The sequence below is a fragment of the Haemaphysalis longicornis genome, unplaced genomic scaffold, assembly GCF_048455015.1.
Source record: "Haemaphysalis longicornis isolate Haplotype H1 unplaced genomic scaffold, Haemaphysalis longicornis Haplotype H1 scaffold_5, whole genome shotgun sequence".
NCBI classification, from domain to species: Eukaryota; Metazoa; Arthropoda; class Arachnida; order Ixodida; family Ixodidae; genus Haemaphysalis; species Haemaphysalis longicornis.
Window position 1 is genome coordinate 153,257,374 of NW_027526385.1, and position 24,896 is coordinate 153,282,269.

General features: G+C 46.8%; 1 protein-coding gene across 3 annotated transcripts in view; it reads right to left on the minus strand.

Moving 5' to 3' along the window:
* LOC144139465 (uncharacterized) overlaps nucleotides 1-16,876 on the minus strand; it is a 68,995-nt gene extending 52,119 nt beyond the window's left edge. For all 3 annotated transcript variants that reach the window (XR_013316220.1, XR_013316219.1, XM_077671800.1), the window contains exon 1: nucleotides 16,732-16,876. The gene's annotated coding sequence lies outside the window, so the exon portion shown is untranslated. The remainder of the gene's footprint in view (nucleotides 1-16,731) is intronic.
* Nucleotides 16,877-24,896: the final 8,020 nt, after the last annotated feature.

Here is a 24,896-nt window from a genome sequence, read left to right on the forward strand (position 1 = left end):
CGATGTGGTCGTCCACCTCTCACCCAGCGCCGAGAACAGAAAACCATCCAAATGGTCAACATGCCACATACCCAACGACGAAGTTGCGGGTGTGACATTTTCTTTAACTCCTGCAGTATTACCGACTGCTTGTGCCCATTAACCCGTACATTTCCCGGCCACTGACAGAGTATGCACGGAAGAGGGCACCTTTGTCCTACTTTTTTTGAAGTAGGCAGTTTATTCTTTAGAGTGTATTTAAGAGAGGCAACTGCTGTTTCTTTTGTTGGTTTCCCTTTCATTGGGTTAGAGACAGTTTTGGACTGTTTCGGACTGTACTATTGTGCTGGTGCTAGTGGTGCTACTGGCGCTTGAACGTCTGACACGACAGAACGTGCTTCAGTTCCATACGTCTCGTCACGGCCGTGCTAACATTCTGGGGCGAGTTTTGTTTGCCCCTAACAAACCTCTCGGGCAGGGGGGTGAATGTGATGACTGACATTCCCCGGCCGCGACAACGCGCAAGCAGTCGACGGAAACAAACCGGCGGTCAAAAATAAGAAAGTGGAAGACTACCGGGAGCACGCTGAGTGGCACGCACGAGAGGCGAGTGTGCCGGCGGAGGATAGCTACGAGACAGCGCTAAAGGAACGGGCGCAAGGATTCCTCTCGGGAGGCAGTTCTAGGGCAAGCCAGGAGCGTGCTTGCGCCGTGCTCCGAGAATCGTCCCGGTAGCTGTTCTGGGGCGCCTCTGCTGCAACGCGAGGAGCCTGTTCCCGCTGTCGAGAACCGGAGGCATGTTTCGGGCCAAGTTTCGGGGCGAGGCTTAGAGTGGCCAAGCACTAGCGCGGGCATCACCAATCTGTACCTGCGACACTGCGTCTCAACAGGCAATGTTCCACCGACGTTCCACACGTTCCATTGAAGTCATCCCGCCCAGCGTAGCATAGAATGGAACGTGAGCGTACCCCTCGTTTTTCCCTTCCGCGCGAACTTTTGTTCGGACTTCAGTGTTCGTCATTCCTCCGCGTGGCACGTGTGCTGTTTTTTTGTTGCCAATCACGTCACCAGTTCTTTTCCCGAGTGTTGCTGTGTCGTCAAAAGAATATATGTTTTTTTTTATTTGTGCTGAAAGCATGGCATCACTTGTCGTTGATCCCCTCAGCGAGCCACACGCCCGCCTGCTTAACATGCGGCCTCGCAAGGACCAATGAACGACCGCAGTTCTACAACTAACAATTGTGTTTGCCCGAACGGAATAAAACTCAACCCGTGTACTCGGTAACATAATCAGGTACAGCAACCACAAAACGTTCCCATATAAACTAAAGAATCACATGTAGCATACTGAGTGAATGCTATAAACCCATTCTAATATTTTACATTTAGGCCCTCTTTTCGTCATTGTTTTCGCAATGTTTACTTGTTGTTGTTGTTGCGCCTTTAGATATGGCACATACCTAGTCAGGGGATCGGCCAATCAACAGAGGATGGTTAAAATAAATGGAATTCTTATCTAATCCCGAGACGCTTTGAAAAGATAATTTAGACCGGTTCGAAAGAGTTTTGAGGAAAGAAAACTGGAAAATGAAGGCGAGGGTGACCAATTGCAATCATAAAGTGAATCTATTGGAATTTTCAATGTAGCGCAGGAGGGCAGAGCATATATCCCGGCGGCAGAACCCCGTTTCGGAGGCCCCGAACGATAGTATGGCTGGCACTGTTAGGGATATCCCCAAACAGTAAAGTGGCACCTCCAGAGACTGACGTCTCAGTCGTGAAGAACTACGCTTTTTTTGTTTTCTCTTGTTTGTGCTGTTTCGGGTTCGGTGAGTAGTAGATCATACTTTGTACGCCACCATTATGTAATTCATTCGGGTCATTACGTAAATCCTTCAGGTGGAATAAATTAAAATAATTGAAAAATACTTTCGCCACTCGTGCGCTACGCGCTCTGTGTTCAACATTTCAGCGGGTAAGTATGTGATTGGGGCCAATAAGGCCCAAATTACGCTCGTCTCAGGTAGTTTATGTTTACATTCCAGTGGACATGATCCAGTGACCAGGATGCCATCCGGGCGAATTCAAGCTGCCCGAAGGACCGCAGGAGTAGCAAGAGGAGGTCTTATCGCACAAAAGCAGGGGGGTATTGTTGTAGCGACCACCTAGCTAACACTACAGGTTCCGGTGCCGTGCCAATGGATGTCTGAAGTGAGCGAACTGCTTGTCTGAAGTGTCTGTTATCGTGAAAGCCTGTGTACCAGGTCTCAAACTCCTTTTTGGAATCTCCGCACCCTCTGCGAAATAATTGTTACGTGCCACAGCTTTAGGCAAACAAAACCGGTAATCCCCACTAAATATCTCATCACCAACAGATTCGCTTAAACGGCAGGCAGTTCAAAAACGTTAAAAACTGCTTAGGAAAATGTTATCTTTCGCATACAACCAGCAGTCACTGAATACAAAGCCTGCTAACAAAGTCTTTGCAGAACTCCCAAGCTCTTTTCGGTATCTTCCTCAAATTTACGTGCCATAATGAAAAGGCTAGTATTTATCATGTTTCTGAAACCTTGTACAACAATTCCACGAATATTAAATCGTCAACAATGGCAAGATGTCCCCATTGATAATTCATGAACGAAAGTACGGGACATAGGCGCAAGTATAGCAAGGGTCACAGTCAAACAACTGTGATGAGCCGGGAAGGTGAACGTGGCACATGAAATGAAGGCAGCACCGCACCATGCCACTCAATAAAGCAAGCACCTCGTAGCGAACATAACGGTGAACCTTTGAGCTGGTTTGGAAGGGAACCTTTGTATGCCTCACTTCTGGCGTCCGGTGTTCTGCGCACGGCAAGAAGTACTACATGAAAGCCAACTTTGCACGACTGCCCGAAAAAAAAACGCTTCCCACCGTCGGAATAGAACCTGGAACCCCCGCGTTATGATGCCAAAGTTCATTCGGTTGAGTCGTTTCCACACTTTCGAAGCTGTTTGGATATGTATCGCCTGCTCTACTAGGTGTCTTGTGTGGAAGGCGTGGGGGAGCGCTCAGGTTTCTCGAGAGAAATATTCTTTCTCGTGAGGCCACCATCTCAACTTGCACTTTGACTTGGACGCAGTTTCAACTTTGACCATTGATTTTCGGGCTTCGGGTCTGAGCTTCTCCATTGATTGTAGGTAGTACAGAGTTCTGATCCCAGCCGCTTCTTTTTTTGGCAGTTTGTCATTTGAATCACACACGAGAAAGCTTCACGTTTCAACATTGTCGTTGGTGGTTGATGTCTTTGTCTCGACGTGCCCCTACCACCCATACCCCATTCCTTCCCCCCTCTTGGTGGAGTGGGAGTGCGAGCTGACCAGCTGTCTGCTACAGAAACAGGCTAACCTTGTTTCTTGGGCAAGAGCGGCTGCAACGACTCGCGGCTACCTTGTCTAGGAAGGCCACCCACAAAAGAATTTTCCGCTCCAATAGAGGTTTCTCTCCTTCTTCTTTCCTTCCTTCCTTCCTTCCTTCCTTCCTTCCTTCCTTCCTTCCTTCCTTCCTTCCTTCCTTCCTTCCTTCCTTCCTTCCTTCCTTCCTTCCTTCCTTCCTTTCGTTTCCTTGCTTTATTTCCTCCTTTGTTTCTCTATACTTTTACTTCCTCTTTTTCCTTATGCTTGTTTCGATTTCATTCCTTTCGTTATTTCTTTCAGATATTTCGAGTTGCCTGGTGCCCCGCATTGGCAGATTATGCGACCCAGAATATTGGTAGCGTTTTTTGAATAATAGCGCTCTGCAAAAAATGTAGCTAAATTTGTTTGACGTTATCGGGAAATAAAAGTGCGACGTTTATATCCATTTGACCTCGCCCGTAGCAGGTAACAAACAACCACTGCATACAGTCAAATTTCGACACAACGAATCGCGTGGAGCCATCAAAAATCGTTCGTTATTTTGGAATATTGCTGTAAAAAAAACTGGCAGTTATAAGGCAGTGTTCAAACCTAGGAATGAAAATGACGTATGTTAGCAGTAGAAGCATGTGCAGACGGGAAAACTCTGAAATAAAAATGTTGCGCTTACTTCAAAGCTACTTTATTTGAAGAAATCAGTTATCTTCTTCCCTGGCATGCAGCACGCAGGACGGATTGGGAATGCCTCTAAATATTTCATCCTCCATAACACCTCATGGGGTTTCATTTCACCCAGCAAGGAAAGTGCGGAATTCGTTCATGTGCACTGATATATCAATGATCAACGCGATTTTACTTTCTTCTGTGTTCGGTGAACAACAGTAGTCTTCCTTCGCGTAGTCATCATATATAAAGATGATGACGACGACACATCTTCTTTGCTTTTAGATGCGACTGCATCTCATTCACTCGCCTTGTCCCTGCATACGGCGTCGTTGTCCGTCCACACCCCTCCCCCATTCTCTTCGCCGCGCGAGCTGCGCTCTCCGCCGCTCACCCCCTCTCCTCTCTGATAGCGAACACTCGCGAGGGGCATTGGATTGGATTGGATTGGAGTCGATTTGGATTGGATTGGAATAAAGTGAATTGTGTTGGATTGTGTTGCGTCATAGCCGCGCCACGTTGCGTCATAGCTGCGGCAGGGGGTTCACGGTACGTTTCACGCGATGGGAAAATCAATATAACGGAAACTACAACGGAACCCCCTATGCGTCGCATCTACACAGGGGTTCCCGTGAGGGGAGGTGGGAGTAATTTTTTCGCTAGCTGCATTAATCTTTAGATCTCGCACGAACTTCGCAGCAAAATCACCCACAACAACAACAAAAAACCCGCCCGCATCTTCCCAATCGTGGGAACTCGAGTAAATGCGTCGCATCTACTCGAGTCAAGCAAAGCGTCACGTCAATCGAAAGCCAAACAAAGACGCCCTTGACTGAATTCTGAACGCGCGCTCCGCCGCTTATATACGTTGAGGGGACTGCGTAAGCCGTTCCCAGTCGATGGCGACGTTGGCGTACTTGTAAAGCGGCATGGACTTTAGGTGTTTGAGCCAAGCGCGGATGTTGCTTCGCCGGAGAACGGCACACCGGTTATATGCGCAGCGCGCCCGAAGGAGAGGAAACCGCGGAAGAGTGAGTACTGCACATGCGCCGGCCCCAGCGCGTCTGCCGCGGCTATGACGCAACGTGCCGCGGCTATGACGCTACACAATCCACTTTAATCCAATTCAATCCAATCCAAATCCAATCCAATCCAATCCGATCCAAGCCAAGCCAAGCCAATCGAATCCAATCCAATGCCCCTCGCGAGAGAGTGTTCGCTATCGCCTCGACGCGACGCGCATGCGCAGTGAGCGTGTGGACGGCGCCGACACCGACGACGGACATCGTCGGACATCGCGCGACTAACAAATGCTCTGCATTTAAAAATACCCTCCGCGCACACGTCATTAGCGTGACGAATGTCCGACCAGCCACCGTCACCCGATAGAGTTTCTCAGTAAGTATACTAGGGAGGAAACTGCACCTGGAAACCCATGTCGTCGTGTGGGCTTATGCTTCTGACTTTGGCTTGGCATGACAATTGGATTCTTAGGCAGTTTTTTGGATTTGCTTTCTTCACTATGCATTCGCACGTCTACGAGCTACGAAGTAACCGAAATCCTTTCTGTTCTGCGGTAGTCGTAAGCCATTGCAACTGTACGTTCAGTGAAAGAGCAGGCAGTACGTGATCGTTCCTGACGTTGGCCATGCCGGAGCCGAAGGAATGCATGACTGAGCGGGAAATATGCCACCGCGAATGTTGCAGCTGAGGAAAAAAAGAAACCACACGTACTTCGACGAAGACAAGATACGACACAGACGGGCGCCGGCACACGTCCTATCTTGTCTTCGTTCACGACTGTTTTACGCCACGTTTTCTTTAGTAACTCACTCAGCAACAAGTTTTGTTCAACTGTAGCTGACGGTCAGTGCACCGGTTCAATGTGAAGGCGGCGTTTTAGTAGGCACGCTGAAAAACGTTAACAAGCTCTTTAAACACATTATGGTTTGAAAAAATGATAAAATAATAAAATAGGAGTCTCTAATGACTACCCTTCAAAATATTAACATTGTTATTAACCACCAGCTTTGTCTGCAGAATAGTAGGCGCAACCGTTCCGCAAAAATACGCTTTACGTCTTTTTTTCATAGCTTTAAAACAGCATGTTTTATTCTGCACTTAAATAATAACACACCATTCGTGGTATTTTTGTGTCACTGTGTTCGAATATAAGGCCTCTAAAACCTTTGCATCAAAGCCAATGACGAAACTTAAGCGAGCGTATATTATAATGGCGGCCTTGATATAAGCCGCATAGACGGTAGCGCCAGATTCCTCTCTAGTGTATATTGTAAGAAACTCTACGCGTCACCCAACACATGGAGGAGAAAAGAGGCAAACGCGGATAGGCCCGCTAGCTCACTGTACATTACACCACAACTTTGCGGGGGCGCTAGCTATTAGCCGTCGGCATCGTTAACGTGATGGCTACTGCACTCAGGGAATGCACAGAGAAAGGACGGTTTCTGTTTCACGGGACAGTTGCGGCGCTGTTACTTTTTGCCGAATTCGTAATACCAGAGTCATTCAATGCTTCATTGAAGGACTCTGATAATACTGATGTTTTTGAACTATAATGAGAAAAATAAATTCTGTCTGTTCCTCTGGAATATGCGCTATATTAAAATTCGTAGTTATTGAGTACTTTAGATTGAAAATATAAGCAATCTGGCGGAGATTCTTAAAATATTCGCAAATTCGAGAAAGGCGTTAACGTGGGGTTCGGAGTAACAATATCTCGGTGTAGGAACAACTCCACCTCCACGCACAGGCAACCAAACGGGAGGCAGGCTCCCGCCGCCGTTGCTTTCATCGTCGCTTCAAGCTAGCCCAGTTAGTTAACCACTTAGTTTCGCCGAATGTGGGTTTTTCCGCATGAGAGGGTATTTTCATATACTACTTCGGCAGCGCATTACGCAAGAAGCTTGGCGTGCTTTTTCTGAAATCTCCCTTATCAGCTCGACGGATAAAAGTGTCCTTGAGGGCGTTCTTATGCAGAGGCAGTAACACCACAATAACAAATTTTATCACGTGCTGCCCGACCCTGTTGTAATGTTTCCTTCGAAATTTGAAGTCCTTGAAGTTCTAACTTGGTGTACCTTGGAGTATAACGAAGTACTTGGGAGAATAACAATCCATGCAGGCGAAAAACATAAACCGTGTGCGAATTCTTTGTCTTGTTTTTAGTGAGATAAAACTGAAGCCCCCAGGTACGTTTAGCGGAATAAATAAGACCACTTTACCCCTATCAGCAGCATTTGCTATTTGGGCTCAATGTTGTAGTAATGTCACAGGTAAATTTTGTTTCGTGGATAGGTGTTCTACCCTTGAAAATTTGGCCTATAGCTTGCCGCTAACATTCGTCCAAATAAAGAACTTCAACAATGCTGCACCAAACCATGCCCCTTACCACTTCTTCATGTCTTTTTCCCAATTCATGGCTGCGCCACGATGGACTTTATAGATAGTGACCTGCCCATCACAGCCAGCGAAAATGGGAGCCAGCGTTCAAAAACATTTTCGTGTAGGGATGTCGCGCTCCATCAGGTGGGGCTTAATTTTATTTCCAAACTCGCCAGCTTCATTTCCTTCACAGTTGGACCTGCGAATACTCCCATAAAATGTAGCGGTCGTACCAACGAGTGCCTACTGCACCCATAATTACCTTTAATTCCCGCAAGACCGAGAATCCACCATTGCATCTATAGACCCGTTTCTTTGCTATTCAAGCGCTAACGTACACAAGTAAAACCAGACGGCTACCATAGCCGGCCATTCGACTAGCATTCCTTAATTTCAATACTTGTTGTTCCTATAAATATGAGAAACTTTGTCGACTTTCGCATTGCGTCGGGGAGCTTACGTGTGACGTGAAGCTGTACTATGCACGCGGAAAAGTCCACAGTTGTGCTGCAATGTGTGTGAATAACCCATAACGACCATTTTGTGTGCGGAAGGGTTGTTATTATTACAGAAAAACCAAATGTTTTTTCAGTGAGGGAGCACTAATCTACGTCAACCTTTCCAGGAAAGCCTCTGCGCCGTTTCATCATAACTGGAGCGCCACGCTCGCAGGAGCTCCGTCGGTGTGTCTTACGGACCAAAGAAATGGCCAACCACGTTACGTGTGGCAGCCGTCCAGGTCAATGCTTGCGGTGATGCACACAGTTATCTTCGGGATATCTTTCTGGGCCACTGCGCCCGTACAAAAGTGATCGGAACCTCGTGAAAACAAATTAGCTTTACTCTGTGACTGCCGGGCTCGCTCACTTATACGCCACAAATACCTTAGCGTTTGATATGTTCCTCCAAAATGCGATACAAAAATGTTGCAGGATTTTTTTAGCATATCTTTTCGCAAAAGCGTTACTTTTGGCCACGTTTGTCGCCGAGCCTCTTGCATAAGTCGACTACTACCTACAATCCCGGCAACACACTCACTGGACCTTCCTTTTAAAGAATCACTTTTCATAATGCTGCTACACTGCTTCCACAGAAGCCTAAGCCCAGCTAACGCTCCGCTGGAAAATCTGACGCAGGCTCATTGCTTTGCCGTTATCCTCATGCTATGCATCGTAAGGCAGTGAAAAGTGACCGCGCGCCGAGTGTTTCTTCCTGTTTTTACGTTTTCTTTTGAACAAAATAGTGCCGAGCTGTGCCTCTTTCTCTTCATTTTTTGTGATTAATGTATAGAACAAAAGACACATCCCATTTTTTCGAGGTTTTATTCTTTCGGATGTACGCGCGCTATCAAACGCGTAGAACGCCATGGAACGAGTTAGCACATGGGTAGCCCTGTGGACACTTTTCTCACCGACAATATCCGGGTTGGCGTATAGGCGTTTCCTTGTCAGCACAGCCAGGCGACGCACGGCGCAATCTAGGCGCATGTTTGAAGCTATTTGCACGTGCATGTGACCCTAAATTTATTCGCTCAGAACCGCTTGGTCTCGTAGTGTAGTAGTTCCGCTCCTGCGATGCAGACATCCAGACACGGGCTAAAATCCCACTGCCGCTTTTTTTTCTTTTTGAAGTGTTTGTTATACCTGAATAATAACATTTGTTATTGCGCATATAATCTATTCATGACATCTTTATGCACTATAAATGGGATTTCGGGCATTTTCGTTGCCTTTTAGTCACTTTCAGCTACTGCTTCTTGTGCGTTTTTCCGGGTTTTCCCCTTTAAGGTCGGTTTCGGCCATTTCTGTTAAATATTTTTCTACGCCGTGGTTTTCAACCATTGCATGACCGTTTTGGCTGCTATTTATTTCAGTTCGAGTGGTTTTGTATGCTTTAGGTACGTTTATGCTGATATACCCCGATAAGCAAGCTCAGGTGACGGCTGGCTGTACAGACTAGGAAACGCATATACGCATCCGGATCGGGTGGGCGTCGTTCGGCAGCCGCCGACATGGGTATGCGCTTTCTCCAGCCTGGCCAATTAATCATTCCGCGTTAAAAACCCTTGTTTGGGCCCATCAATGACACCGAAGAATATGCGCTCTTCAGAAAGTCTGGATAGTCAAATATTGACCCCAATGGTCTGAGAAAAAGAGATAACAACAATAGCACGCCGAGCAAACACAGCGGTGAAATTCGGATCTAATGCGGCGCCAGCATGGCGTTGGAAAGAACTAAAAACAGCCAATGAAGCAATAACAACTTCAGAACGCGGAATCAGCAGGAATGGGCAGGTTGTTATCTATAAAGTCGGTCGTACGCTGCACCCGATTTTCTTATCGCGTTCTTCAAACGGAGAGGCCCCTCGTTCCTTCAGTCGTTATTTCACGATCAGCCATCTTGCGTGGCAGCAAGAGGGTGCAACCCTTTCGTAATAAAGCTATATAGTTCCGGTTCGATAAAAAGTATTCTTTATCTGTTTGGGTGTTTCTGGAATTGATTGCGATCTAAGATAAAAGTATGTAGGCGCCATCCAATTTGCCAAAACTCATATCTCGCGTCACTTTGCTTGAGTGCTGCTGCAACGTTTTAGGTTTTTCTAGCTTCTTTTGGGGCACAAGTTCGCTGCACAATCTTTTATGTGCTACAAGATCTTGGCGCAGCCCGAGACAAGGCACATTTATTGGAGGAGACAGAACTTTTTTAATCTGGTTACAAGTAGTTTCTCAATAACTATTGGCTGTACAGGTTTTATTTAAAATGCACGATGCTTTTACCTGGATAGTCCAAATATCAAATAATTGTTGGGCGTATAGGTCTTGTTTGCTTTATTTTCACCAGATCGCCTCTGGTTTTATTTATATCTTTGCTATTTACGTTCTCTTGTGTAACGTTTAACAAGGAAACGTTTAACGCTTTCTTTTTACTCTTGCAATAGGGTACGCTATGTATAAGGAAAGTTGGGGGGAATGGGACGCTTTAACAAAAGTACTTATAGTTTTTTTTTTTGAACAAGAAAATGATTTCATGGAATATTTTACAAGTTGAAACACTCTGCCCCAATTCGTTGAAGCACTGGTTGCAATCACTGCTGGTATCGCTGTAAAAAAATAAATTTAGAAGCTGAATACTACCACCATATTCCGCTCGGTCCTTTAGGGTGGAGTGGCGCATCACTTGCGCCGTACAGGGAAGTATGTAATGTATTGGCCCCTTGTTTTCAGCGGGCTTTATTGTCGATAGTTAAACACAAAACTAGAAACAGGATTGCAGACGCTTTCTTTCCCTGGTAGTTCTTAGGGCTGGCAGCTTTATAAAAATGTGCGTCATTGGCAGAGTACCTATATCGTTCTGAGGAGAAAAGCAAACTTTGAGCCTCCTTCTTTGTTGCGCAGGAACTCGACACAAACGTCGAGATTGACACTCCTCTAGGCTCTATCCATGTAATAGACGTCAGAAGATTTTTTTACCAAACCTGACAAGAACGCTAGAAACGCTTAAATTGTGCAATCGGCCTCAGAAATGTCGCACCCCTCATCAAAAGCTGACGTGTCGCAGTATGAGCCGTCGAATGCTGTAGCAACGGTGTCATTTGAACAACAGGAGTTCCTTCGGAATAGCCTTTTCTTTTTTGGACTGGATGTGGCGACAGTCCTAGCTGTGCCAACAGCTCTATTTTCCGACTGCTTTGGTGCCTCCTTGCGGCTTCTTCTTCAATCGCAAGCTTCTCTGGTGTGTCTTTACAGATACACTAGAGATGCTTTATTCTCGCCTTTCTTCCTTCCTCTTTGTCCTGTCATACGCGGCGCAGCCTTGGGGTACGGCCTAAGGTCACCTGGAACAATCGGCCTGGAGCTGCAGTCAGCGCCGACGCGGCTTTGTCGACGCTATACTCGATTACAACTTAAGAACGGCACCGAAGTTGCTGCTGTGCCTCATCACCGCAGCCGGATGTCACTCCGCGCAGCACAAGTAGCGCGCTACTGGGAATATTTTGAACATGGCACGAGCCGTTTTTGTATCCTGTTGGACCTAATATGCTTATAAACTACTGCAGCGACGGCAAACAAACTACGTGAGAAAAGGCAGACGATATCACACATTCGTGCCAGTCTCCTTTCAAAACGCGCCCGCCCGTTGTCACCCGGGTCCGTCGCTTAGGCGGTGTGATACCGTACATGAGCTGGTGCCGTTCTTAACTTGTTCCCGAGTATAGTTGTTGAGATATCTTCAGAGAGATTTCGAGCTCCGATGGCGTTTGTCTCGGCGTTCGAAACATTTTTCATATGGCTTGAGCTGTCCGTTGTACGGATGATGGTGACTTTCTGCAGTGACACCTCTCCGCTTGGAAACGCCATGTGACTGATGACATCATATAGTCATCCCAAATGAAGGGCTTGCTATTTTAAGTCCAAGTCGCCGTTTTCTAAAAGCCTGAAAGTATGTCCTTTTATGTCACCGTTCACACACATCTAGATCCAACTAGTTCTGCAACAACGTGGATGAGGATGGCGTGGCCGAGGGTATTATTAAGTCAATGATTACAAGCGGACTTCTACCGAGATTTAAATGGTCCGTACACGGATACATCAAGTGACTGCAGGTGTGTACAGTGTGGGGAAAGGTCGGTGGTATAACGCGCTGTCTTTGGCCTTGTTGGTGGTACCGATGCTGGCATGCTTTCATTATTGTCAACAATTATAAGAATGAGCTTTCCTTTGAGCACTTTGCATCAATACATCCTGTATTGGCAGCAAAAACAGTTCGCTTGATATTAATTCCCAACCTGTGGACCAAAAGACTTCAGGCTCGGGCGCCTTTTACAAAAATACCTTTAAATCTCACAAGTGAAAAAATACCCACTAGTGACATAGAGTTACCCATAGTGCTTACAGTGCAAGCATCGGTCATCAATTTTTGGCGATTTGCTAATGTGACTCGAACAATTTGCTTCCCACTCCGTGCTGCTACAATTTTTGTCCGACTCTGTTCAGCTGTGAAGCCTATTTCGTCACAATTGCCGATGCTGTCTTGAGTGAGCTTGCGGCCGTCTTAGACACCTTTCAAGTTTGAAAGAAAAACATCGACGTTATTTTGCTTGAAGCTTATTGCCGGACACAGACTGATCTCTTTCGGCGAACTAATCGGAAGCTTCGGATAGCTCTCCGTAAGCGTTATAGTCCAGTCTTTTCGAGCAACATTGCTGATCAACCATGAGGCCGGGCTCTTTCTGGTCGAGTCTGCTCTAGACTGATATGTTAGTGAACAAAGCTGCACTCCAAACAGCTCACAATGCATATTGCTTGAATTCATTATTTCGTCAAGATTACTTCATCTTCTCTTGTGTAGACCATGCCACAGATCTAAAACAGGATGCTCAGTGCTTTATTTGTATCCTTGCCTGCTTGGCCAAGCGATGATTGGGATATTTTGTAAGCTTGTGATACACCTCGTACTTTTTTGTTCATCGCAGACCAATCTCAGAGCATCCAGCATTAACTGCTCGATGTCTTAACTCTACCTGGATACATTTTATTGTATATCGTTGGAGACTTCTCATCAATTGAAATAAATCATCAACTCCAAATGTAAACATTCAAATGTAAATGTAAACTTCAAATGTACATGTAAGTGCGCTTAAGATTGTTGCATACATTTCACAGTACTTCTACTGCATCCTGCACGTGCTTATTCGAGGCATTTCGCTAATATGTAGAGAATTCAAAACAGTTCCAGTGTTGCGACATTGTGCTTTATGATGCCCTGTTTGTTCAGTGTCTTAATGTGTACGTAAAGAGACTCTCTGTTACGTAACCTAATTCGTAAGGAAGTAAGTATTTCTACGTCATCATCATCAACAACAACAGCCTATTTATTTCCGCTGCAGAACGAAGCCTTCCCCCGTTGACCTACACTCGCTTCTGCCCTGCTATGCCGAAGTTCCTGATCTGCGTCCAAATTTTCTCATTTATTCTCGCCATCGAGTAATGCCCTTCCCCGTCTTCTAGTCTCCTCTCGATGTCCATTATGTGTCACTTGTGGTCCACCGGTTGTCAGTTGGTTATACTACATGGCCAGCCGAAGTCCATTTCTTTTTCTAATTTGAAATGTATCATATACTCGAGTTTTCTCGCTAATACAGGTTGCTTGTTTCCTGTCCCTAAGCGTTCCTCCAATCATTACACGATCTAAATCACGTTAGTCCGGTATTGGATTCGTTTATATTTATTGAGTAAAGCCCCAACCACATGGAGCGATTTTGCGAGCGACTTGGGGCGCGACGCGACTAGCGACGAACTACTTTTCGCCGCGCACCAAGTCGCTCATCGAATCGCTCGGTTCTGGGCCGCCAGAAACAGTCGCTCGCCTCCCGGAAGTCGCCTCAGCGACTAGCCAATAGGAGAGCCCCTACGTAAGCACGCAACCTCCGGTTTTGAAAGAGAACGGAGGGAAGATTTTGCAAATCCACGCAGACGACGTTTGCGGTGCAGCGGCAAAGAAAGCTTTGCGTGGCAAAGCTTGTGTACACGCTGAAGCTGAAGCAAGAAGGCTCCCGCTCACACTGGGTGAGACCCGTGTGGGAAAAACGACGTCAAGAAAGCGAATTCTTCCCGGCGTTCATGTTGGAGCCGAGAAACGAGGCGCAGAAGGAAAAGCGTGCGCTATCGCTAACCCAAACCAGTTTTAGAGATGCAATGAAGTGCAAAAAGCAAGGTAGAAAGGCGTAATACTTTTTAGTCATGCTTTTTATGACAAATGAACAAAAAAAATGTTTGCAAACATCCAGCGTACCAAGCGCGTTACTATGCGCAGTGCGGAAACATTGAAATCGCCATCCTCAGTCGCTCGAGCCGTCGCTGTCATGTGGTTGCCTCGGCAAGCGACTTCGGTTCGGCGACTGCGGATCCTAGTCGCGTCGCTCGTCGCGTCGCTGGAAAAATCGCTCCATGTGGTTAGCGCTTAAGATGCCAGGTTCATGCTTGGTATGTCATCACCAGCAGGATACATCGATTGAATACAATTCGTTTTAGGGATAGAGGTAGCTCACTTTTCATTAGAGGCGAGTGCACCTCAACCGAATGTTATTCTGTGCCAGATTTCATTCTCCTGGTTCGGGTCACGACTAACCATCTGGCCTCGTTAGTTAAACTGTTCTACGTTTTGCACAATTTCGTTACCTGCTTGTTTATTTATTTATGTACAAATACTGCTGCCACAAGACTGGGGCGTTGAAGGAGGGGGTACAAATAAATCTAAAAAGAACACAAAAGAAAACAGCAGTGAATAAAACACAAAATTTAAGTATGGTTTTTATAAGAATGCCTCATCTACTTTAGTGTTTCAATATAAAATGAGCCAAATCCAAACTTATAATCCCAATATTGCTCAAACTCATGGCATAGGATTTTAATTACGTTTGGTCGTAAATTTGCCCTAGCTGACACGTAAAACATATATAAGCCTTGACAGCATTGCATTTTAGTCAGGTAACATATTTTCCGCTTTTCTGTCCAATTCGCTTTAGGCGGATTTGGCTCCTATTAAAAAAACAGCCTCATTGGTGCTTGCTCAAAACGAACGCTGCGTGAGCGGGACCTTCCGGGACCACTACTAAAGCGGAAGCTGCGACTTGTTTTTCCGATCAACATTTTGGGATATAGTAATCGCTAGGCTAAATTTGTAGACTCCGCGTCGTTGTCCAAGAATGAATAAAGCGGGAAATCACGCAGCATTTTCTGCAGGTGGAAACGATCTGCAAACACGCCGGTCGCGCCTGCCCACGCGGCCCACTAAAAGACTCAAACCAGCGCAGGCCGCAGCAGCAACGGATTGTTGCCGTTCTTCCTAAATAAAACAATCGCAAATAAGAGGTGCGAATGCACGAAAGTTGACCCTAATCGGAGAAATGTTGTGCCAAAGATTCTCTTCCGTGGTGATCGTGAAAGCGGGAATCGACAAACTTCCGTAATGCTAAACCTACAGTCGTTTTCAATGATCACCGGCCGCCATGGCTTAATGACTAAGGGCTTGTGCTGCTGAGCACGAGGACGCGGGTTCAAATCCAGGCCGGGGCGGCCACTTTCCTGATGAAGGCGAAAAAGAAAAACGGCCGTGGGTACGAGAGTTTTGCGCACGTTAATGATCCCCTGGTGGTCAATTAATCCGGAGCCCTCCACTGCGCCGTGCCTCACCGCCTGTGAAGCGTCGGTGCGTTAATACCCGTTACAAAAACAATTTTCACTGATCACCCGCGGAGGCTGTCGAGCAACCCGGAACTAGCAACTGGCTTTGCGCCCGCGATGTGCTCATCAACAAAAGGATGGCGCTGCATGCGTCCAAGAATCCATGCAGGCCCCGGCAGGTATCTTGCCGCCGCTCTCCAGGATGAGAACGGCAGCTATAACAAAGTTACAAATGCCAGAAAGAATAAAGTGAGATAAACGTCTATGGTAGGAATTGTCCTTTGAAATGCAACCGAAATCGCTGCTAAGCCTCAAGGTCTCGCATCCGAGTAGCCCAAGCCGGCTAAAAACTATGGGGATACAACCTTTCCCAATCTTTCGCACGCGAGCATGCTGCGTTTGGGTTCATCCTTTTCAGAGCACCCCACACTGGATTTCCTTATTCTGAAGCTGCCTTTTACAGAAGGAGCGTTTCCACAAATCTTCGCCCCGCTCCGCACGTTAAACTCACCACGTCGTTCCATAGACTCGTCGTCGGGGCAGTCATGTCGTATACCTGTCCTACTCTTGCACTCTGCAGGGACGTCTTCTCTGCTCTTTCGAGCAGGTGTCAGAGGACGGCGTCAAAATTTTGCCTTCCGTACAGGGAGGATGGTCAGCGAAGCGGCAATGAAAGAATGGCGACAGGTAGACTCAACGTGTTAACAAAATGTCCTCACATCCGTCATCGGTCTTTGCGCTCGGCGGCAAGGCCGAAATGGGATTAGAGTCTATTCGCTGTACGGCGAGGAAAAGAAGCCATCCGCCGGAAGAACACGTTTTTGAAATGTAAATCTCTAGAAATCTACAAAGGGTCTGGTTACGTCGGGGCTAGTATGTTCATAATTTTTTTCGCACGAAGAAAGGCATGGTTGCAGCAATATCTATGCTAAAGAGGAGGAACACAAAAGCGAGATGACACACCCTGTAATTCCGGACAGTAAATATAACAGTAAAATTAATAAAACCACTCTGTACGCTGGTAAACATTATACCAGAATCACCCAAATTGGGCTTCGTAAATGAACATAGACATGAACGCATTTAAAGCAGTTTTCACTCACCTTGAACGAGCTCGGCACAGCCACTTCAATTACTGGAGAAGGAACCGCAGGCAGGGCGTGTACGCGTCTTAACATGCGCTTTCAACATCGTGGGGGAGCACACGTGATCAGGTCCTTATTGGTGAGCGTTGCGTGGCACGTGGGCGAATGCATAGCAGCATTCGCTTGCCCGGATGTTCACGAGACCTCCTCAAATATATATATCAGGCGGGTAGTGTGACGTGACAGATAAGCGTGACGAATACCTAGGGGCTCAACAGGAACTCCGTAAACACAGATGAAGAGGTTTCTAGAAGATTACAACATAACGTTGCAATTTCTCGCAGGATAGACGAGCTCGATGGCGTTTCGAGAGAACTCTCATGGTCTGATTAGTGCTATATTTCTCACTTCTTTTTGTGGTGATGCAAAATTATGTTTGTAATGCATTGATGGGGCTTGAGCGATGATGTAAATTTAGGTCTTCCCCCTATGTCTATCATTCAATATTAGTGTCCGAGCTTGTGGGGAATCTGCGATTTATCACATGTAATCATATTTTGTAGTGTTACGACAGTTGTGCCAATGTAAAAATCTTTTGGCTGCTTTGAGCACGCAATAGACATGAACGAATGAATTAACACGCAAGAACAAAATAGCAGGCGAAAATGCGGGTAATACGAGGCGTCTTTTCATCCCAGAGCAATTTTAAACGCCAACGAGCACTTGCTGTTTCCTTGAAGATGGCAACAGTAGATAGTAGTGAAGTAGCCAAGGTTCATTGTATTGCCTCAATTCGATGCGACAGGCGCATTCTTAGCTCAGTCGGATGAAGATGTGCCATCTGCTACCAGTCCAGACTGCTCGGGGAAACTACTGGATGGCGAAGAAACACGACGTCATTCACATCAATCAGGTAATACGTAATCGACATCTGTACAGATGAATAACGCCTTCTTCCCCCAGATAGACTCATGTGCAATTGTCTTATCTCATTCGCGAATGTTTCCGAAACAGGTATTCAAAAGTGTGGTGATGGGCAGGTACACTCACATGGGGACTCAAATGCAACCTAAATTGCGTTGCTTTTCCACGGGTGAGTACTACGGTTTGAAACTAGTAACCAGCTACTTAAGTGACTGCAAACTACCCCGAAGTTGATCGCGTCACGCGTGCCAAAAAAATTACGCCCCGACAAGGCGCTGCAAGAACAATACGCTGCAAGCTGGTTACAATAAGAAAAAAAGGTAAGACGAAGTGTCGAGCAATCTATGCTGCGCAAGAAACTTTAGTGAGCACACTTTCGAAACTCATCAAAATATTTATATGTTCGATATTGAACTGGCTTAGCACGGCACCTATATTAGCTTCATGTATATTCATTGCTAGAAGTGTCCTATTGCGGGTAAACAGGGCACAAAATTTACGAAATTGGGGTCGCAGGCCTTCTGAGTTGAACCCACGGGGAATATTGAAAGAGACCTACTAGCTGTACGCATTTGGATAAAATAAAGTGGTGTAATATGAAGATATAGAACATTCCACAATGGAGGCAAGTCTACTCGGGAATGTCACGTGGTTGTACCGCAATACGGGCAGTCGGGCCTCGGACAAAACAATGAAGTGGGTCCTGCCACACTGCTGTTATCGTGACAAAGGAACGCAGTGGCATTAAGCCTCTTTATCCACACCCAGACGAAGGTATGTGCCACCGAAGTTTACTTGTTTTGCCTATGAATACCGCCTAGTGGTAACTTCACTAGTGCACGGAGACGCCGCTGTAGAACGGCTCAGTGAACGTTTAAATTTGTTACCCTGTATTCTAAAAGTCAGATAATAAAATTAAAGTCTTATACATTGCTTCCCTGACGCCAAATTCCTTGCCACGTGATACAACTACGGGGTAGGTGAGGCTCTCCCAACCTGCATAGATTCTCTCATCTGGAGCGGCACTGAGAAAGCTGATAGCAGTGCACCTGGAAGGGCGGTGGTGAGTCTGGTGACTTCAGTGGGGTAGGTTATAGGTTGCACATGTAGGTTGTACATGTAAAAATTGTACATGTACAAATTGTAGGGTGTACGTGTACTGTGTTTTATCTTTCTCCACAGCGAACCGAAGTCAGATAATCCCAAGGCGAATTTGCGTCGTGAACTGTTTGTTCCAGCATGATTAACGGCATACGAGGCCACAAATTCCTCGCTCTCCGCTTGCGTGCTTTCAATGCAAAAGCGCGGTGATAGTTACCGAAGAATATTTAGCGCTATATTGTATTCGCGTCTCTTTCTTCGCTTTCGTTCGGGCGGCGCCAATAATACCTCTAGAATATCCTGGACAGCGTTAATGTCAGTTTCTTCGCTTTCGCTTCTTTCTTGGTCTTCTGCCACGATTTACTTGGATAAGCAGAGTGGCACATGCTACAAATTCAGTAGAAGAAGAGTTGTGCACGGCTGCTGCGAATTTGTTCAACAGGGACGTTTTTTCGCAGAAGGACGTACTTCCGCCTTTCTCCCTATTATAAATTCAAAAGCTAACTTTTGTTTTTTTTCTTGGGGGCACAGCAGCAGCAATCACTGAACATGCGGAATTGTTGCGACGAGGTAGGAGTTTTGTATTTCTCAGCTGCTGGTTTCGGGTGCAGAGCTTGGTGATGCCTTGCGCTGCGAGTGACAGTGTTGTTGATAGCGTGCACTCAGCTTGCAGGCGCTGTGGAAGCACGAGCACAAAACTTCCGTACGGCCCCCTTGTACGCCACATCTAGACGTTGGCAGTCAGTGTCTGCCATTCAGTGGAAGCGTTGATAAATAGCGGTGGTAAGCGCGTGACTGTAGGGATTGTATGAATGTCACCAAAGGATGGCCTCCAGCTCCACTTTTTCCGGTTATGCCTATGTACAGCAATTTGCACGTCGCACGTGGGGCAGCCCTTTTCCTGTTTTTTGCGTGCAAACGTTTGGGCGCTAAAATTGGAGAACCAGGATTTCGTGGAAGTAAGGGTGGCCACATCACCGTATCGAGGTACTTTGCAGGGTCACATTGCACACTGGACTCTTTTTGTAACGACACACGCACGCACGCACGCACACACATGCATACACACACAGACATACATGAGCACACGCACACGCACACGCACAATTGGTGTACCGGAATCTACCGGGTGCCGTTAGCATGTCCGTTGAGCAGATCGAGTGACCACATTTAACTCCTCGACGGTGTTACTGCGGCCGTGGCCGCCGAAGTGCCGATATTGCGTCGTCATTTGGAGCCGTTTCAGACGCGGTGTAAAAGAACGATATTGAAAGAACACTTGAGACAAGCACTGCAGCGTCAACGGAAAATCCCTGCCAAACGAAATAGCTTCCCCTGGGCGATTTCGAGGAGCATTAGGGTATGCACCCAGAAGCTGGCCGATGCCACTATGCATGCCAAGACTTGTGATGCTGAAGCTACTAAGCAACAGCAAATGCTGAATATCAAACCAAAAGAAGGGATCTTTACATGCCACCGTAAAACTATGCTCTTTAGGAGCGGCGTCAAGGAGTGAACGAAGATCAAGAACGAAGAACACCCCCTAGATCATTTTCTTCCATGCAGAGATGGGAAACCGTGGAGATCGCTAGATTTAATGGCGAGTGTGAGAATGTTGAAGCAGCTCGATCAAGCTTCCTTGTGATTATCCGAACCGATGATGAGGATGCTACCAATGTATCACCGATGCGCGACTCAAAGTTTGTACACTAGCAGTCAGTGCACAAACACAAACACAACATAAACGCACGATAAATGTACGCGGGAGCGCGTCAGTGTTCGGACACTTCAGCATGTGCATTGTGCGTTATTTTCCTTTTTTCTTTTTAGAAACTGCAGCGGAGCACGATTTTTGCCTTTCAAATGTACCAAATATAGCAAAAGCAATTCTTTTTTGTACAAGAACAAGATACATCATCCACGTGCTTCAGCACGCTGCCAGAGGGACGAAACCCACCATGGCGAATGGCGTAGCGTTATCTCTACCCTTCACTCAGCGACTAGGCAGAAGGGTTTAAGACGAGACATAGGTAAAAACGCTCTTTGATCACCCTGCGCGACCGTAGTAATAGCATGCATGACGTCACAATTTCCAAAATTACCGCTACACCTTGTTTGCTGCCCTGGTTTTTTTTTCCGAGGTATTTTTTTATTACTCCCTGCCCTTGATCTGCAATGTAACGAGAAATTGCACAACAGCTGTTTATATGCTTCAGTAATTGCCACGAAATCGTGTTACTGCGAATTTCGGTAGCTCCAATTTATGAATAATTTAAAGATTACGAATTGGTCCGACCAAGATCCATTGAAGTTTATTTCGAACAAAATATGTTGATCCCAGAAATAGGAGGAATCTGATGTAGTCCTGAGTCTGCAAGACGTCTGGGGCTGCCTTCTTCTTGCGTCGCATGCGTTCTACAACTGATGATAAATCCGCTTCGAAGTAGCTGGAAAAGAAAGTCATCGGCTGATGCTTAGGGGGGTGTAGTATCACACGTGTTTCTTTTAAATGCACCTGCAAATGGCTGGTTCCACTGAGACCCTGTTGTGCGAAAACACTACGCCTGGGTCTGCAGGATTGTATTTAGATTCACTCGCTGTCTCATCCTTTCTTACAAAACCTTGTTTATAATACATCGTCAGTGCGGGATAGGAGGCTCCTACCATGGGAAAGCACGAGTTGCTTGAAGGCTCTGACTCGTCGTTTGCCAGCACAACACTTTACCACCTCAACCGGTTTGATGTTCAAAACATCTCAATAACACAGCGGTCATGTCTATGCGCGGTAAAATTGGTGCCTGCACTCATGGATATATGACTACGAGCACCGGAAGAAGCCAGTAAATGCGGATTCCCCTCAATGTAAACATGGGCATTGATTTACCGCATAACTTCTTCAAAGCCCTTGCTCACACGCAGTTAGACGACCCATACAAACCCGAGCTCAGGCCCAACTGTTGCTGTGCATGTTATATCAAGCTTTTGTTACAGGAAGGGCTCGAAAGGTACAGATATTCATCATGGGCATCTGTCGTTTTTCTTGTCCGTCGCTGCCATACATTCCATACGAAAACTCCGCTGTAAATCGCCCACCCTCATTCTCCAATAATAAACGTAGCTTTAAAAATTGTCGGCCCCCTGAATCCTGCTTTTTAACGTTCCACGTTCTAGCATGCCAGAACCTAGTGCCGAAAAAGTATGCGATTTCTTATGATTTTTGTGCAATGGTACGATGAAATATTGCCTGAAGGTGATTGAGACCACTTACAATTAATTATTTTAGAGTACAATAGACTTCAAGATATAAGAATAGCGCCCTATTTGTACTTAAATAATAACTTCGGCCCACATCTCTGGTGAACTGTTGGTGTTTACTCGCCACGCGAACCTGAGACTACTTACATGTAGCCACGCCTGCGTACACAACCATAAAACATGAGCTACTGTTCATGCACACAAAACACTATAACGAAAGCTACGCAGAATGAAAGCAACTGCACGAAAGAAAAAGTCGTCACCCGTCATTGAGCATAATTTTCATGGCAGCGTATCTTAAAAACAGTCTCAACCTCTCGCGTTAACCACTTCCCTCCGCACAAGGCTAGATCTTACTGCGAAGAAACTTGTTCATGCGAAGACTTTGGAAAAAAATTGAATTATTGAGTTATATTTCTCGCAGGCCTAAGCAGGAAAAAGTAACACTTACAACAATGATTTGGTCAGGATAAACGTGGCGTTTCCTCCGATCCGTATGCTACTGAACTGTGGTTTATGACATGGTGTGTCACAAGAGTGCAACTTAAATGCAGAACTGTTTAGAATTACTAACAGAGTTTTTGAATGCTCAGCACTCTTTAGAAAATTAATCTCTAGCATTAAAATAACCAACCTGCACTAATTATTAACACATGCAGTGAAATGTCTGAATGTATTTTCAGTAATTATGTGTGCGCCGCCTTATGGTCAACACCACACAGTTTTCTTGGAGGGCGGCGATACACTAGTACTTCACTATGGCAAGCCTCGTAGCCCACGTCTGCCCCCTCCTCTTCTACCTTTGTTGTGAATAAAGTTTACCACCACAACCACCACCGCCACCACCACCTAGTCCACGTCTGGTTTCAGCTTGTAACACTCCGTGGCTACGCCAAAACTTCGACCACAATTTGGAAGCACTATCTGATAGCTCGATTTATATTTCAGCATATGAAACGTTTTCCGCATATGAAGCGTTCTGAAGCCAGATCCAGGTCTCACCAACATGGCAAGAAGCCGAGAAGACGAGAGGGGCAGGCAGCGTGAAGTCGACATGCCATCTGACCAGGAGTATCCTAAGACGAGGCCTTCATGCCTGTTATGTAATAAGAAGGGCCATCGGCCAGCAGAGTGTTGGACGAAGTCGACGTCTCCGAGTTCCAGCTAGACCAGCAAGAAGAATGGCTTCTGAATGAGGGGCCGCATCTAGGACCCCAGGCTGAAGCTGGCGCAAACCTGCCAGAGAACGAGGGTGAAGCAGCAAGCTCATTGGCTAGACCAAATTCCTCTGAGATGGAAGCGGCGATCAAGTTTCGACGACGCCAGGCCTCGCCAGAGTATAACTGCGGAATCAGACGAGAGAAGCATCACGAAAAGGAACCGGTAATAGCAAGCACGGTTTTTCGAGAAGGCAGCGTCCGCGTCCCAGAAGACCTGCGTGGTCGGAAACTTCCATCGTCCTCGCCAGCTGTAGCAGGGTTGAAGGCCCACATGCGCGCCAACGCAGGAAAAAGCGAGGTTCCGAGGACAATGCCGCTGGTACCTGCCGTTGTTGACAGCCCCTGCACTATCCCCTCTGCTGACTTATGTGCGCTACAGCAGCAAGACCCTTCTCTCCGAAAGTTTTTCGGCGAGGTCGGCAGACAGGTGACATTCAACGCCGCGATGATCGAGTTCGTGAAGACTGCTGGTATTCTTTATCGACGGCATCAGTTGCCCTCCGGAACAGGAAGAAAGCAACTCGTCGCCTCCCAGGAACTACGAGGCATCGTCTTGGACAAGGCCCATCAAGGAACCTTCGGCAGTCACAGGGGTATCAGGCGAACCATGGAGCGCATCTTCAAGGACTTCTATTGGCCTTGGATGCAAGCTGACATTGCAGGCTTCGCAAAGTTGTTTCGCATGTGTCAGAGGGCTGCGCCTAAACACTGTGTAGCTACGGGAGATTGTGGCGGAGATCGAGGCATTTCGGCATGTTGCAATCGATGTGGTCGTCCACCTCTCACCCAGCGCCGAGAACAGAAAACCATCCAAATGGTCAACATGCCACATACCCAACGACGAAGTTGCGGGTGTGACATTTTCTTTAACTCCTGCAGTATTACCGACTGCTTGTGCCCATTAACCCGTACATTTCCCGGCCACTGACAGAGTATGCACGGAAGAGGGCACCTTTGTCCTACTTTTTTTGAAGTAGGCAGTTTATTCTTTAGAGTGTATTTAAGAGAGGCAACTGCTGTTTCTTTTGTTGGTTTCCCTTTCATTGGGTTAGAGACAGTTTTGGACTGTTTCGGACTGTACTATTGTGCTGGTGCTAGTGGTGCTACTGGCGCTTGAACGTCTGACACGACAGAACGTGCTTCAGTTCCATACGTCTCGTCACGGCCGTGCTAACATTCTGGGGCGAGTTTTGTTTGCCCCTAACAAACCTCTCGGGCAGGGGGGTGAATGTGATGACTGACATTCCCCGGCCGCGACAACGCGCAAGCAGTCGACGGAAACAAACCGGCGGTCAAAAATAAGAAAGTGGAAGACTACCGGGAGCACGCTGAGTGGCACGCACGAGAGGCGAGTGTGCCGGCGGAGGATAGCTACGAGACAGCGCTAAAGGAACGGGCGCAAGGATTCCTCTCGGGAGGCAGTTCTAGGGCAAGCCAGGAGCGTGCTTGCGCCGTGCTCCGAGAATCGTCAGGGTAGCTGTTCTGGGGCGCCTCTGCTGCAACGCGGGGAGCCTGTTCCCGATGGCGAGATCCGGAGGCATGTTTCGGGCCAAGTTTCGGGGCGAGGCTTAGAGTGGCCAAGCACTAGTGCGGGCATCACCAATCTGTACCTGCGATCACTGCGTCTCAACAGGCAACTTTCCACCGACGTTCCACACGTTCCATCGAAGTCATCCCGCCCAG